The sequence below is a fragment of the Larus michahellis genome, chromosome 4, assembly GCF_964199755.1.
Source record: "Larus michahellis chromosome 4, bLarMic1.1, whole genome shotgun sequence".
Taxonomy (NCBI): domain Eukaryota; kingdom Metazoa; phylum Chordata; class Aves; order Charadriiformes; family Laridae; genus Larus; species Larus michahellis.
In genome coordinates this window covers 57,039,988-57,058,234 of record NC_133899.1, presented here as the reverse complement: position 1 = coordinate 57,058,234, position 18,247 = coordinate 57,039,988, and positions in this window count along the sequence as shown.

Here is an 18,247-nt window from a genome sequence, read left to right as displayed (position 1 = left end):
GATGCCCTTACCACCAAATTAAAGCCATGATCATTTAATAAATTGTGTACTTATAAAGAAATTTTTATATCCTTGTAATGTAAATTTTGCACATTTCCTTTAAAAAGTGACGGAAATTCGGTAACAGCGTGGCATTTTCCTTTTAAACCAACACTGTTGATAAGCACCTGTCCATCTTTGCAACTGCTAAAAAAAAAGGAAACTAAGTTCCCCAAGTGATTGCCATTCAGTTTGTACTGAAGATTACTCTGAACCTACTGATCAGATCTAACCTTTTCTTTCTAATCTAAACCATTTTCTTCCATCTTTTATGCAACTTGAGGGAAGATTAGACTTTAATCCAAAACCAGACTTTCTTAAAATTGCATTAATTATGTGACAAGCAAAATTATTTTTTGCCACATTGTACTAACTTTGAGGGCTGCTACACAAACACACTTGAAGTTACGTTGTAAAGCTTTTGAAAAATTTTAAGGACAAATCTTAATTTTCAGTGGTACAAATGGAAATTTGTGTGATCTGATGCACCAGGATTTCTTGCGCAAACATTTCTTACTGATGAAAAATACACAGACTCATTAACATTCTTATTTATGCTGCTGTTTTTTAATTACTCTGTTACTGGTGCTCTCTCTCTATATATAAACTTTACTGTCACTAGTTAGGCTGTAAAATCATTCTCTAGGCCAAAAGGTTGTATGAGCAGTCTTCGCAGTGCATGGCACTGATACACATGTATAGATACAGAAAAATGGTGTTTATTTCCTCACTTGTACACATTACAACATGTAGTAAGCATAATCAAGGCTTGTCGGTCTGATGTGACCGGGTGGATTAGCAGAAGTTATCCAGCTAGGGCTTCAGCATTTGTGCGCTAACTACAAAAATAGTCTCTGTATCAAGCTTCGTGGACATTTTTTCTTTCATTTCTACTTGTGGCTGACAAAAAAAACCCAACTGGCTGGGATTGACAGAGGTAGTGACATTGAGGTGACATGAGGCTGTCAAGTGAGAAGTCAGTTTAAGACAAAAAACAGGGCAGTTTCCATTGACTTGACTAAAGTACACACTGTAACTTTTAAGGGAAAAAAGTGTGCCACGGCCTCAGTGTTTACAAATTAATTCAGGGGGAGGAAGTGCTTTTAAGCTGCAAATTTATAACAGTTTTAGAAGAAAACAGCAGAAACTCTTGTGCCCTTTTAATTTGACTCAAATTCCTTATCTTTGTCATGCCTATGCTCATCCTGCCTCTGATTTACTGAAGTTTAGCATCCTACAGCTGATAGCTTTTAGGTCAGATCTATGAAAAGTCAGGTCTGTCAAATTTCGGCTTTTTCGCTTGTGCCATTCTGCTGTACATTTCTTATTAGAGACACTTTTTCTTGTTAAAAAGGTTGAGTCCACCAACACCATTTGAAGTGGCAGCATAAACCTGCCATGTAGAACCTAAGCTGCTGGCACTGAGGGGCTGCCACTGGTTGGTAGAGCTGGCTTTCCACAACTTGGATCTTTCAGATGCTTATATAAAGTAACTAGTAACAGCTCATCCTGTTTAAGGGGTTTTGACTATCATAGTACCAGAAATTGCAAGACATTGTAATATATATATATTATTAAAGATATTTAGTGATTATTTTCTTTGTCTCCCTTCTCTTTCTGAAACAAAACAAGCTTTCTTAACTGTTTCTTTGCATACTGTGCTTTACAGAAAGCTGTTTGCTGGCTGGCGTTGTAAACGGAATACTGATTTGTTGCAGCTTCCATCCCTTACTAGTGCTCCTGCTGCTCTCCTCTTCTATCTTTAGAAACTTCCTTTTTAGACGATGAAAGCAGGATAAAAAGACAGAAATGTACTTAGTTTATTCATTCTCTTTCTTCAGGCTGCATCATATGCCCCATATTACAATGACTAATGTGATAAATTATATGGCTTTGCAACTGAAACAAAGGTACTTACAGGAACTGGAAATACAGCTCTACAAATAATTTTCCGTTACCTTTTAAACTAATAGTTCTATAAAACTTCTTGAAGGTTCTTCAGATTCAGCAGACTCTAGTTAACGCATCTTTGTTCACAGAATCATCATAGAATCATAGGACGGTTAGAGTTGGAAGGGACCTTAAAGATCATCTAGTTCCAACCCCCCTGCCATGGGCAGGGACACCTCCCACTAGACCAGGCTGCTCAAAGGCCCATCCAGCCTGGCCTTCTTCAGAGTTGTGTGGTGTTCGGCTGGGTTATTGGCCACATGATTGCAAACTCAGTTGAGTTACCCCTTCGGCCTGTCTACTATGTGTGTACAGGAACCTGCTGAACCACCTCACTGTTCCTGGGATTGCTTTAAACCACAGAGAAATACTTGGAACTTTGTATAACTACAGAACAGATTTTTTAAGCAACTATGGTAAGTTAACACACAAAATAGCATAAGATGGCCCAAGAGCCTTTTGTTATATGTAATGCCGCTCACTGCTCCCAATAGCATTTACTGCCTTTAGTTTTCTGCTTGACTTCTGCAAAGGGAAGAGGACTATCATTACTGACTAACCACACAAATGTTTTCTAAGATTATTACGGAGCTTATTTAACAGAGCCCCAGAAATGTAAAGGCCAAAGAGCAAAAGCATCTCAGAAACAGCATCTGAAACCTGTGTAAAAATAATATTTTTGAATTTGTTATATGCTGATCTCCCTCAGTTCTTTTTGAACTCATTGCCATGGTCTTTATAAAAGCACAAGCTTTTAGAACCATGACTCATTCAGATAGAAGTTAATTACTTGCGACTTTTGTGCGCAAGTATGAACAAAGGAGAGTAGAACAGGCACAGTCTTATGCAATTTAGAAAGAACACTTCTACATATTAGTTTGAAAGGCTGTGTTACTAAAAATATTACTGCCAGTGAAGCCTTCCAGTGTGATAGCACTGAGGCTGCAACATTTTCCCTTGATAGCAGTCTAATCACTGAAGGACGGGAAATTATTTTTGAAACAGGTGTTTGCTGCCCTTTTCTTGTTGCTGTGCTTGCTACCAGGGCATAACAGAGTGCAGGTCAAACCAAGTATTGTTCTTCTATTCCGAATGAGAAATAGCTGCTTCTAACAATGATAATTTTAGAAATTACCACTATGGTAAGAAAAAAATGCATCAGTATTCTGCAGTTCGTGAATACATTTCAAATGACTGAACCTTGTTAAGAGGTCATCATTTTTGTCGCGTGTTTTTCAGAGCTGCATCAACTCTCGTGTTGGTGCTTCCTTCAGTATCACCTTTGGTATTGTTTGGCTTTCTAGCAAAGCATGTTCAGTCCTGCAGAATTGCAGCGGTCTGCTAGGAGTGTGCTGGAACCAAACTTGATGCGTGTCTTAAAAGTCAATCGTGAAATGAAAATGACAGTTCTTCTCTCCCATCCTGGCGTGCGGGGCAGACGGGCTGTACACTCCTGGACCTTTGGAGCCAGAGAGCTGTTGAGTTAGGAGGATCAGGTGCTCCCACTGCTGGCTCTAGTTAGCACAAAGCAGAGAGAGGAAAACCAACAGAATTCAGTGCTGATTACGGCTGCCGTTGAACTCTGAGTCCCTGTCTCTGCTATCCCTGCTGCTGTGATTATAGCGATTGCCCCTGCAACCTTTCTGGCTCAGCACAGTTACCTCTGTGGTAGTCCAGGGCAAACTTCCCTTGTTGGCTAGCACTCCCTGAGGTGTCGCTCCTCTTGGAGTCATTATAAGATTCACAAACTGGAGTCTTTCATTTTATTTTTTTTCTGTGCAACAGTATACGCTCTCTGACAGAGTTTATGCTGCATGCTGTCACCCTGTGGAGTTTGCTTGCTCTTGGAGGTCATTGAATCAAAGAGTTTAGCTGTATTTTGGTTTAGGGGTTGAATACTTTTATTTGGATTGTGAACACGTGTATTTTTCAAGACTCAATAGGTCTAACGAGACGAGATGCTTCAGGGTGTATGTTTGTCACTACCTAGAGGAGTAAGACAGGAGTATGTTCCTCTAATGGACAACATTAAAAATTTGAGGACTAGAAGCTAAGGGCAGTCACTCTTGACTAAATATTCATTGGTCATCGCAGGATACAAGAGATCAGTAATGGAAAAGATACATGATGGAGCATTGATTTGTTCATACAGCTTCTGCTTATGCTCAGAATTATAAAAGTTGACTGTGTGGGTTTTAAGTTCTTGTTATTTCATTGCAATCACATATTGATTAGTATCGTTTCAATAAAAATATTTTAAAGAAAACTGTGCACGCAGTAGACATGACAGATGGAGAGGCAAATAAAGTCCTGCATGATTTCAAGTTTTAAGTGATTTATCTTGCTAAGGGCTGCATACTTAGTGCAGGTAACCACTTCAGTTAGATTGATACAGTTGTTGTTTCAGAGCTTGTCCAAATAGCCTTTTATGCTGCAATCAAGTAATAGATGCAAGATTGACAAGTTACAAAGAAAAGGAGCTTTCAGTCAACAAACAGACTAAAATCCATTATTGTGGTGTGTACACTGTGTCCTGGACCTGTAAACACATCTTCATTGATCCCATAGAAAGATAGAAATATCTCCCCTTGTACGGTTCAATCAAGACCCTTTTCACAAAGGCAAAGTGCAAACAATATTGAAAAAGCAGAAAAAGACTGACATTACAGTCAAACAGTAAATAATGGTTGTGCTCAGGAAGCCTATCTATAACATTTCAAACTGCTGTCAGCTCAGATGAAATGTATAACCTCTCTATTACAACCTTAAGAAAGATCAAAACACAGGTACTGTACGTTCCCCTTACTGTCATACCCTTTTTACCAACTGACCAAACCAATAAGAAAAAGAATCTCATGTTTTTCAGTTTTGCATGTTTGTGGGTGTCTCAGATCTGGAAAAATCATTGAGAAAAAGCTTTGTTCTTTGTATCTTTTTTTTTTATTCTCATCATTGAAGTGTCTGGCAAAAATTGTTGAAGTATTTTTAGCCAAGTTTCATGTGGTTCAGCAAAGGCGTGTAAGACAGATGACCTGATACAACACTGTTCTTTTTATTGTTTTTTTTAATATATTATATCATCTACATTCAAGTTATATTTAAAATAATATGTACAGTCAGAATTTATTTATATAATTAATAAAATTACTTTGCATATTTAGGTCTAGAAACCACACACAATGAGTGCACAGCAAGTGCACCACCCTGGCAAATGACTAGCTTAGCCACCCCTTTCACTCCACATCCCAAAATCCCATTTAAATCCTTATTTGAAACCTTAAGTGGAATTGAAATCTAGCATAAGCTTTGGTCTGTCTCAACGGTGGCAGCGAATTTTATGCATATTGCACCAGGTGGTGCTAATAACTGTAAGGTTCTGCCCAAGGATTAAGCATGGTCTATAAAAAGATTAATTTGCTATTTAAAGTTAATATTGCTCATCTTGAACTGTCATCTAGATGGTACGAAGCTGCTCCTCACTTTCTTGAGCACTGAAAAGGGGCCTTTATATAATGAATAATTACAGCCTCTGGCTAAGGTCACTGGAAATCTGTCCTACAGGAAACTTGTGCAAATGCATGGAATTATGATATCTTTTGGAAATATTCTTTTATGAATTGGATTGGAGGGCAATAGCCATTGCTGGCTGACATCTTACGAAGTACTGCAGGGGGCCGTGATTACCCTGCTTTATTAATCTACTTCTGCAGAGGTATTGCTGGCACCTTTTCTTTGCAAGGTCAAGGTAAAAATTTGTTCGGTAGTATTTGCTAAGAAAGTAATAATAGCCTTTACTTGGGCCAAGTAGTCTAAATCCATTGGGCAAGTGTTACAGAGTCACAGAGGTGCTGAGGTGGAAGGGACCTCTGGAGGTCATTTGGTCCAATCCCCTTGCTCAAGCTGGGCCAACTAGAACTGGTTACCCAGGACCATATCTAGACACTTTTTGAATACCTCCAAGGATGGAGATACATCCACAACTTCCCTGGGCAACCTGTGCCAGTGCCCAGTCACCCTCGCAGTAAAAAAGTGTTACCTGGTGTTCGGGAGGAACCCCCTGTGTTTCAGTTTGTGCACATTGCCTCCAGTCCTGTCACTGAGCACCACTCAGTCATTTTCTTTTGTCATTTTCTTTTATCTCATTGGTGTTTGCTTTCTATCTAAAAACAGTAAGTATGGGAAATCTTACAAGGCAAGTCACTTTATTATGAATTCCTTTTGGTTTCACAATCAAAGTGATTCAACTGTTGAAGGAAATTTCAGATTAACGTCAGGGGTGAAATCCTGGCTACATTGACACTGAGGGTAATAAGACTGTTGCCAAGGCTTTAGTAGGGCTGGAAAGCTTTCTATCACCAGATCAGTCCTGCTTATCGTTTGCTCAACAGCATCTGACTTCCTCACAGGAATGAGGGTATTGTGACCCTACATCAAATTTTTAATACGTCCAAATATTTAAAGGCCGTCCCAAAGAGCAAAAGACAATCATTATTTTGTATGATAATTCTAAATAGCAGATAAAATAGATAACAGTATTTTCATTATGATAATTTGTAGGAAAAATTTTATAGGAAAATGACAGTGTATGTTACATACTGCAGCTGTTTAGGGTCAGGGAGGGGGAGAGAGTGAGAAAGAAAGTTACCATTAAATAGGCAGAAAGCTGGATGAATAGGTGGACGAATGGTGGAATAATAATGTTGGGAATATTAAGCAAAAATAAAGGCAAATTCCTTACCAGGTGCTGCGTGAATTACTGGATGTGGTTGTGTAGCCTGTGCTAGGTAGAAGTCAGAGCAGTTTGTATTTAATGACTGCTCGTCTATTAAACTCTGAACTTTGCACTAAAGCTTCCTGTTTACTGTTTATTCATGGATGGGTCATAACAGATAACTCTTCTCTTCATTAGTAACGCCAGTTGTTAAAAGTAATCATTTTCTCCAGCATCTCTATACTGAACACAGCTCAGACTGAGGGAAATTTCTGTGGAATATATTAACTTCTGCAGTTGCTTGCACAGTAAAGCTCTGGCTATTAAATTAAGGGAGTTAATAGATGATGGCAGCTCTTACTGAAAAAAAAATATATGGAAAAGTGAGGCTACTAGATAGAAGCTGATAGCTGCTAATATTAGAGCCTTACAATAGACTTTAAGAAAAAGAAAAAAGAAAAAAAAAGAAAAAAGAAAAAAAAAGAAAAAAGATGTGCAAGGTTAGAACAACTCGCAATGTAGCAAACACTTGCCTGCTTGTTATGTGGTATCTCTACTAGATGGAAGACATAAATTAAAGACCACCTTCTTAATTAGTCTGACCAGGTCACCTACATTCTATGTAGGTGCAACAGTGTAATGAATCTTTACTTTTCTACAAAATTGAGCTAACTGTAAAAGCTTCGTCCTACTCAGATATACAGCTGTTTAGTTAAAGAACTCTTCTTAAGGTTAATCAAGAGCTTGAACCAGCAACACTCACACTCTAAACAGGTAAAATGGATACTATCTTATTGGTATTTGGAACTTCGTGGTCTTTTCCTCCTTGTTTTTCTTTCTTTTTTTGCCTTTCTTTCCATGAAAGTCCCCTGTATTCTTCCTGGAGTGTACCAGTGGGGAGAACTGTTAAAATCGGAAAAATGTCTATCCAACTCTCCAACTATAGATCCAGTTAAGAGCCATGGGAGCTAGAACTGGTATGAAATTTTGAGAGTTGTTCTCTGCTTCCTTATTTGTTGCCTTACCGTTCCATAAAAATAAAACCAGAGAGAAAGCTTTTCTTTTCAGCCTTGGTTGAACACTGGATTAACGTGTCTAGAACAGCAGTGCTGAAAATCCTAACTGTGTGTTCAAGATGAAAATAGTTTTTGTTAGCAAGAATTGACCTCCAAAGTGTAAGATATGAATAGCGTGCCCTGAAATATTTCATGGCAGATTTTGAAATCCAAATTTTGAGACAGTGTCTGATTGGTTTGCAGTTGCATTCCGCTCTGTTCCTGGTAAGCCTGCTGTTGTAGGACATGTTAGGGTTAAAGGGAACAAAATTCCTGTTTGAGGCCCAATATCTGTTCATCAGTAATGTCCTTTATTACAGGAAGAAATTCTTTACTGTGAGAGTGGTGAGGCACTGGAACAGGTTGCCCAGGAAAGTTGTCAATGCCCCATCCCTGGAAGTGTTCAAGGCCAGGCTGGATGAGGCTTTGAGCAGCCTGGTCTAGTGGGAGGTGTCCCTGCCCAGGGCAGGGGGGTTGGAACTAGATGATCTTTAAGGTCCCTTCCAATCCGAACCATTCTGTGATTCTGTGATTTATGCTTTTGTTAAGGTGGTCTCATTAGAAACTGCTCGTTTTTCAAAGTTTCTTTGTTTGCCCATTAAAGTTCACTGTGTGCTGGAATGAATTTTGTTTTGTAGCACTGATTGAATGATAATAGAGAGTGCACTGAGAAAATTCAGTGCAAAGCTGTGATTTGGACACTGGAAATTTTTTTGTCAACTGGTTGTTGACTTTGGGGTCAGGAAACATTAGTTTTTGAACACAATAGTATAATACTTAATATTAAAAATTTGAGGATACATGTTTCCCTCGAATGTGTGTGTAATATACACCCCAAGATAACTGTTAAGCACTCAGCCGAAGCACTGAGGGTAGAAGCACGCTTACTCTAGGCTCCCTCTGTGGAAAATGGAGGCAGCAGGCACCCCAAAGGGTACTTCCATTCATCCGAGATCTGAATTGCCTTTTGGCAGTGCCTATCAGTCTTCATTGACGGTATAGAGAGCCTCGGGACAAATGTGCATCTAAATCCATTCACCTACCTTAGGTGCTCCAGTTAAACACTGAATGTTAAGTGGCATAAACCTGAGCACAGTGAATTGTGTAAATTCTCACTGATATTTAATTCAGTCCTGTCACAGACCAAGGTCATTATAATAATAAAAGTGAATTACAATCATTTTTCCATAGACACCAGTATCAGATAGCCTCAAGCAGTATTACGTATAATAATTAAACAGATACTAACCAAAATAACATATTCAGTTGGACAAACAACTAATGCAATGTATGAATATTGTTGTTTCCATCAGATTTTACATGTTCATTTATTTTTTAATTAAAGGGATAAGAAATACACGCAAATTTTAAAATGAATGTGTTGGGTTGTTTTAATTTCTGGCCTTTCCACAGAAGATTTTTTTTTAATCAAATAGTAGAAAATGCTTTTAGCTCCCCTTCCCGTTTCCTGTTATGATTTGCTTTTAATCAACTAAGAATAAACCTTCCTATATCTCAGCTTTCATTCACTCTCTTTCAGCAGCCTGTCCTTTATTGTTGTGTGACATAAGCCTAGATAATGGATTTAGGAGTTTTGCACTGGACCAGTGCTGAAAAATGCCCAGTGCAGCGTGTTCAGCCTCTGGGAGACAGACACTGACTTAAAATAATTGATAAACTATCTCTGCTGGGTGATCCTCGTTTGAGGTACACTCACTGCTGTGTTCTCACAGCGAGGGTGGATGACTGTGAAACAAAGTGCTTGAAAAATGGCTTGGATTTCCATATGACACCTAAGAACAATATGACTTCCAATAGTCAGTAATGCAGTAAGAATTTTGTAGCTTGCTTTCTGTAAAAAATATCAATCACTTGTGATTGAAAAATGAATCTGTAAAGTTAACCTACTCTGTCAAATTTGATTTATTCAGAGGTAAACAACATTCCAAGAGGATTTAGTGAGCCTGTGTTTGGCAAAGGGGTATGTTCAGGTTGTGGCACTACATAGATTGAATGTCCAAACATTTAAAAACTCTTTTATCATTGGCCTGAATACAAAAACGACAGCCTTCATTTGGTGACCTTAGAATGTCCCTGCTATTTGTTATGGGCTTTCTGTATTTAATTTAACCTTCCATCATGCTGGGGTTAAATAAATGACAAGTTGTTATTTTTCTGATTTTTAGATTAATATTGAGCCATTAAGCTATAAACATATTGAGCAAGATCTCAAGCCAGTGTAAATCAGCGTAGCTTCATTGTTTCCAGTGGAGCTTTGCTGAATTGCATCAGCTGAAGAGCTATCCTGTTATTTGGAACAGTGCTGTGTCTTGCTTTCCTACACAGCTTCTGGCTGGAATGTTTGATCTGTAAATCACAATATTGTCACTATATTTCTTATCCTAAGCTCTGCCTGCTCCTTCAAACATGTCTTTATTCTTACTTACAGCTGTTCTCCCCTCCTCCTTTCCTTCACTTCTGAATATTTGGAAACCAAATAATAACCCTGATATATCCTGATATTTATGAGGAGCAGAATTTTGGAGCAGTAAATCTAACTGCGCTTTTATAAATGTGGCCCACATTTAAAAAAAATAACCAAGGCCTGAGGTCAATTTCCCCACTATGTTTACACTTGCAATTACCATAAGCGTGCATGCAAATGGGGTGACTGAATGCGAAACCAGTGAGATAGGTGTCTGTCTAAAATAGACGGATGGTAATTACATGCAGAAATGTCAGGGAGCCATTGCGCACAGACCTTTAGCCTCCCTTTCAGCTGAATTTAGCCTTTGAACTATTTCCCTTCTTTTGCCGGCCACAGTACTCCCTTATGGTGTAACTTGTTGTTTCGAGGAAAGCAAGCGGACGCACGGATTCCGTATTCCTTCATTGCTTATTTTTATTTGCAACAGGCGTGCGGTTGCTGTTACTGTCAGGAGAAAAGTAGCAAAAAAAAATTTACATACAGATATTCTTTTCCAAATCTCCAGCACAATCTATTTCTGTATTCCGTATCTCCAAGCTTTTAGGTACTGTTTCCGACTAACCTGGCATTGTCTCAGATGACACAGAACCCATTACACTCTGATTGTATAAAAGCGTGCGCCTGGCCTGCGGCCCTGAAATTACAACGCTCACCTGCCTTTGCCCTTATGGTTCAGAGAGTTGTGAAAGCGGGGGGCTTCCATCAGACGAGTGGCAGCCGTCTGCGGTTTTGCCGCTATAAAAGCTGCTTAAAACAATTACATCCAAAAAATGTGATTGCCTTTGAGAGAACAGCTAAGGAAATGTGGTGATTATTGTATAAATTTCGTATTTGTGCACTTTAGGTCAATAATATCAACCTACAAAGAAAAAGAGCAAGTTAAATTGATGTATTTCCATTTATTTTTTCTATATTTTTATAATTATGTTATTTTGGATAAATGATACTTGTTTATGCTAAATTTATTTTTTTCATATTTATAAGCCTGTCTCAATACATAAAACCAATTTCCTTCTCAGAGAAGCGTGTTACAAGTTTCTGGTTTATTGTATTACATCTTTCCCTTCTTAGCTTTATTACAAAACACATCCTACTTTTTGAACACTACATTTGTTGAATGTCTAATGCAAATCTCTAAATCTAAAAGGAAATACTTATCACAACATAAACAACATTTTTTTTTTAATGTAAAAGCATTTCACAGTTAAAATACACTACTACTGCTACCGTGAAAATAACAGTTACTTCAAGGAAACGGTTGGGCTTGGCTATAGCACAGGTGGATGGCAGAAAAAAATACTAGATAATTTTGAGTATGCTTCTGTGAGCTTTAAAGAGTGCATGAAATAGATGGGTGCTTATGCTTGCAAGTAAAAAAAAATAAAAATCACACATTTATCAAGTTTCTTACTTCTACAGTTTTTTGAATGGACCTGGTCCTGCATCTGCTCAAGTGCTGTTCAGTAGGGAGCATGATTCACTGCATGTCTTACATCACCATCCGATGATATGATTGGGTTTGGTCTGTGGACCTGCTGGAAAGCCTCCTTTTAGATGTTAATCCCGACTAGAAGTGGTTGCCAGACATCTATGTGCCATCAGCCTGGTTCCCTGGGCAACAGATAGACTTACTTTCCTGCTTTCCCAGACAATGCACTTATTTTATTTATTTTTCATCCAGTCTAATACTCCCACCGTCTACTCAGCTGTCTACTCACCATGGTGGACAGCACTCGGTAGTGGTTACTGTGCTTCTAATCCCTGCAGACCTCTGAAATACTTCAAAGATAACAAAACGCTTTTTGAGGAGTTTCCATATACTGGAGATGTTCATGTGGGTCCTTAAATTGCCTTTGGTCATGTAGCCTGATGCCAGATGCTTCCGACTAGAAGTTGCCAGGCCTGGAGAGAAGGTTCGGTGGGATGGGGCGCTGCCTGGCTCTAGGAGCTGACCCTGGTTTCTTAAGAATGCGCTTAGGTTGCACATCGGTACAGTGTCATGTTATAGTTTTCATATTATCTGGGGAACAAAATACATCTTTGCTGGCTGGAGTGACGAAAAATATGGTTGCCATTAATATGACATATTTCCCTCAGGTTTAGCGGTTCAGATTTTTCTTCATTGTTGTTTAAAAAATACTACATCTCAATGTGCTGTTTATCAAAACTGCAGGATTTGTTATAGACAGGCATTGCAAGAAGACGGGTCCCTGAAAAGTACCTAGCTTGTGACCTGTGATACCATTGCTGTTTGTATCCTGGGCCCTTCATATGTAAAAATTAGAACTAAGAAGAGACATCAAAACTCAATTTCAATGTGACCTGAGCAAGGATTTGTATTGCAGTATTTCTTAAACAAGGAATGGATACTGTAGTAATTTATTCTGCCACTAAGTCCCTTTGCTCATTCTCTCATGTAAAATTATGCACAGAAATTCAATTATGGTGCCATTTCCTTTATCAGCTTCAGAGTAGGTGACTGAGCTGAGCTGAGAGCCTGAACCATTTCAGGTACAACACATGCTCCACCATTACATGTGGCGATACAGCCTGTTGAAGTTGTGTCCCTGGGAGCACCAAGGGACTCTCCTTGGAAACCCTGCCATGTAGCTCGGAAGCTCACGGTAAGGTACTTTTCTGCTGTAACCTCCAGTCCCATTCAGCCACTGTTTTGCAGCATGCAGTCACTTTCTGATTCTGAATATTCATTTCTTGTTCTTCAGTGTATAGCTTTGCATTTAGTTATGTTGATATTTTGCATGGAGGGACCCAGCATACTATGCCATCTTGACTGCTAACTCTGGCTTTCCTGATCTCTGTGTTACCTGCCAATTTTAGCTGACTTGATTGTTTATCTACTGCCATATGGCGGATGCAGAATTTAAAATAATTCCAAGCCCAATGCCAGTTTCACACAATAGAAACACCCTCATTCAGTGGTAATTCTTCACTGAAAACTCCCTGTGGGACCTGTCAACTGGTCAGTTCTTAGTCCACTTAACTGCATAGCTTGCCCTGCCCTAAACCAAGTTTACTCGACAAGGCTTATTTGGATCACTATGTATATGTCCGTGGTCTAATATCCGTTCTTCACGTTTGTAATAATCGCGAAAACTTCTCAGGCCTGGTTTTCTTTTGAAAACAGGTGTACTTGTCTCCATTTTTCTGTCTTTCTGTGTCCTCTGCTAGTCACTTCTAAAACCAGTTGCTGATTTCCACTGAATTTCATAGACTGTAGATATTGGGTAGGATACCGAATAAAGTGAAAAATGTATTTGAGGCCCCAGGTGAAGGAGAGGGCTGCTCTGATCATTCACACCTCAAAAGGCACCAGAAAACCCGCCTGGGAGAGATGCTCATATAGTGGTCCCAATGCGGTTGGGGTCTGCACTGTCTTTGATAGCAGAGTCAACACTAGAGAAATCCATGGAAAAGTGAGTTTCATTGGTTCAGATGATGAATAGATTATAGGGATTTTTACCACTATTCACAAATACAAAAATAAAGACATTCCATAAATTATTCTTTGGAATGCCCCAGAGAGAGCGTGAAACAAATGTTGATATGGGAATGTAGGGTTCTGCAGAAAAATCTTTTTCAATCAGTCTGGGAAGCACAGACAGTTTGCCCACACTTGGCCCACACTTGACAGACTTGACAGATTTTTTGGCAAAGATACGGGGTGCATCCATAGACAAGGGGAGAATCTTATCTATAGCAAACATAGCCACATTCTGCTAATACAGTTTGTATCTTCTATGGGTGAGGTTGCAAGTAGGATGCTTCTGCAGTGCAGTATAAGCCAGTTCTCTTAACAGTCTTGGGCAGGTAACGTCAGGGCCCATCAATTTGTAGGGGTCAGGCTCTTGTTGGTTGGTTCACGTACCAACTCTTCCTTCACTGATGGTGGGTCTGTGTTTGCATCAACCCGGATTGTTGTTCCCAAGGCCTGGGCCCAACAGAGCTGGTAAAGACAGAGGTAAAGAAAGTGCTGAGAACCTCTGCCTTTTCAGTGTTGTTGGTGACTAATTCACCTCTCTCGTTTTACAGTGGGCCGATATATTCCTTGTGTTTCTGCTTGTTGTCTATGTATGTGAAGAACCCTTTCTTGTAGTTTTTGACATCTCTGGCCAATTTCAATTCCACCTGAGCTTTAGTTTTCTAACTGCATCTCTGCACACCCTGGCAATGCCCTTCTATTTCTCAACGGGTATTTGTCTGCTTTTTCATCTCTGGTATGCTTCTCTTTTGGTTTTGAGCAGACTCAGAGGCTCACAGTTAAGCCAAAGGGGTGTCTTGCTCCTCCTGCTTCCTCCACCTTTGAAGGTGATGAACTGTTTACGTGCTTCCAGAAGAGTGTTCTTGAAAAACTCCCAGCACTCCCTAGTTCCTTTATCCTCCATGGCATCTTCTCACGGAATCCTTCCCAACTGAGCTTCAGTGTTTGAGTGTAAGAAATGACTACAAACTCAGACTCAGAGTCCAGTAATCTAACATGCAGCTGCTATACTGTTTTAATGGTCTTATTGAGACAGTTTTTATGCCAGTATAGATTTCTTAATTTATAGTTAACTTTATCACATAATCTATATGTGCATACACAATGAGTTTAGTGTTTTTAACCCAGTCCCTCATGGACAGTAATCTCCATCACAAAGCCACCAGACATAATTCACCTAATTGGCAGTCTTTCCTCAAAAGATAGGTGCTCAGACATGATCTGTAGCAGCAGAGGAGACGAACTGCTTTTGCATCACCTCAGTGGCTCCTTGTTTAAACTGTGGTGTGTCCTGATTGAAGTTGAGGTCAGTGGCAGGGCAGAGCCAGAGTAAATGCTGTTACTCTGAGCCATTTCGCCCTCTCGGATTCGATGCTGTATGTGCAACCTTCCATGTCAACAAACCATGTCAATGCATAGACATTGCATGTGTTAAGAAATATAAAATATTTTTTTCTGGTTACCATGTGTAACCATGAACTCTCATTCCGTGCCTTGCAATTGTAAGGCTGGAGGAGAATGGTGAGCATTGTTCACCGTAACAACACTTGTGCTGCAGGTACTTTGTAATTAATGGAGTCAATCAATGAACAAAATCCTCGTCCTTCACTGCTCAGTCTGCACCCTGTTATTCTATATGTAGGAATGTGTAAAGTGCAATAACCTGCCATTGACACATGAGTATGTCATGTGCTCTACTAAATGGTTACTACTGGATATGCCAGGTCTCAGTCTCTCTCCTTCACACTTTTTCCTTAATCTCATATTGCACAGACTGTAAACAGGACTCTAGAGTCTCTTTGCCTGCTTCATGTACCTGGTGCTGGACAGGAGGGAGCAATAGGCCAGTGTTGTACCCAGGGGCTGTGTTTCTTAGTCATGTCCTGGGATGAAGCAGCATTAGGAGCCACTGTCCCCCATATATTCCTGTATAGTAGCCCTTCTACAATTGCACGAATGGAGTGCATCCCTTACATGCCTCCACATGTGTCAGCAGTTCATATTTACCTCTCCTCATTGTGACACGAGGTCTTATGCCTTGGCATGTTAGAAAGTTAAAGAGTCTACTTCTGGGCCATGGAAAACCATAGTCATGCAACTTCCAAAACACCACTGTAGGGTAACTAACCACACTGGAGTGAGAGAAAGCCTCAGGTTTCAAGAGGAGACCAGACTGAATGGGGAATGCAAAATGGTGTGTCTGCTGCAGACAGGCTGCAGGGCCACAGCACAGAGTGCAGGCTATTGAGCATGTCCAACAAAGCTCTGGTCGATATAGCTCAGCTTGCTTGTCATGTCACCCATGGCAGTAATGAAACACATGTGAAGCCCCCAAAACTGCAGGCAGACCTGGAACTGTAACAGTAGATGACAGGGTGCTCACCCCACCGTGCTGCTTTGGAGACCTCTTCCAAGAGCTAACATGTCTATCAAGGAAGCAATGCTGTAATTTAAATGTTCTTCTCTTCAGCGCTGCTTAGGAAGGGAATACAAGAGACATGAAAAAGTTAACAGTGTTATTAGCTGAAATAGCTTCAATTGAGAGTTTTGGTGGGAAATATCAAGGAAAATGCACAGAGGAAATCGTATCCATCACAGATAACCTACAGCGTACTAAATGCATAGAGCAAACACCATGTTTGCTGGGTACTGATTTTCACTCACACTCTTTTTTCTCTGTTAATATAGTAGGACAGAACATGGCTTTTAAAGGAGTCTACTTTGGTTTAGCTTCTATTTCAACAGATTTTTATTTTTTTTTTTTACTGTTTGGGAACTTTGTGCATTGTAACTTTCAAAGTACAATGCTTGCAGCACTGAAGTAAACGGTAAATCTCTCATTGGTTCAATAGAGCTACAATTCCAGTTTTATTTAGCTTGTGGTGTTTGTCAGGTTGTAGGCTTTGTTGGGGTTTTTTTTGCAGAATATGAAAAATGGATTAAAAGTATTATTTGATCAAAGCAAAAATGTTGTGTAGATCTTTTTGTGTGTAAAATAGATGTGGACTGGCATCATCTGACTTTTTCCACAGATAGACCTCACCACCACTCTATAGAATATTTACAAAACACTCCTTGATCAATATTGTAACAATTACAGAAAATGCATAGTAAATATAGTAGGGAAAGAGGCAACCAGATCATAAATTGAATGACTTTGTTTACTTGAATAGTCCCTGAGCAAATTGTAGTCCATGAGAAAAAAATCCATAATTTCAAGCCATTTTGCACAATTGACAGCCCCAGGAGAGGAAAAGATTAAGGAACAGAAAGATTCCCTACCTTGATAGTAGAGAAGACTCACTTGTTTTCCCTTTGCTTACTGTCATTAGCTTGGAGCTGCAGACTGTATTATTCAATTATTGTATATCTCTGGTAAATTACCTTGAAATGTCTTGATGTTTCAAAGCACTGTACAAACTGGATTTTGTGTTGCACAAGATAGTTGCTTATTATTGTACTTACCAAGTTTATGTGTGGCAGGACCCAATGTGCAGTACTTAGAAAAAATTATAGACTTAGCCTGACACTTAATCTCTTGAGCGCGCAATGTAAGGTACGTGGTGCAGGTGCACTCCCTATGGTCTTGCAAACGGGCATCATGAGCTGAGGCATTCTGGTTTTCTATTAATAGCACTCTCTAAAAGAATTATTCTATAATTTTCTTTATTCTAGCGGTGCCTTCTTCTCAAGCAGATCTGCACTTTTTAATCAAACTGGGGAATATCTTTTTAAACACCAGAAACGTGTTATTTCCTTTCAGATGTAGTATATTCTCCAACACTTTCTATTTCCATGTCTACAGAAACAAATCTACCTATATCCTAATAGAAAAAGGAAAGGTTTTCTTGCATAATAGAAAATTATTTTTGAAGTTTCCAGATTTTGTTGCTGTTGTAATCTATATACATTATCATTATTTTTATGTTTTTATTAGAACTGGATGGATATTAAATGCTTCTGAAGATGTGATTAAAGTCTAAAACTTATGAAATTGTTACATTCACTTGTACCAGGGCCTTTTATTTGACTTTTTTTAGGCAAGTGGACAAAAATTGCAGAACACTTTTTTGCTTAAAAAATACTTGATTTTCCTCACTTGTAAGCAGTGCAAAACAAACATGGAACAAATGTTGGTCATGTGTCTTAATACACAGTAGAAGAGACAACTTAATACACTTTCAGGGCCTACCGTGGTGAATGCAGTATAACAGGAAACACCAAATGTGAATTTCATGAATTTGTATGGGGCAAAAGCAGGTATGAACAAGCACATCTGTTGTTGGGTGTTCACTGTTCCTAACTTGCTAGTTTTATGTCCAAAACATTTGAGTCATCAAAAGGAGCTGCGGAAAAAAAAAAGAAAAAAACGTTACTTGGATGACCAGTCACACTGAAGAATACACTGCAGAGTCAAAATTAATATATTGCAAATGATCTGTAGCCAGATATTAAATTAAATTTAAAAATAGCTACAGATGTGAAAGTGGGTAGCAGAAGCCAAC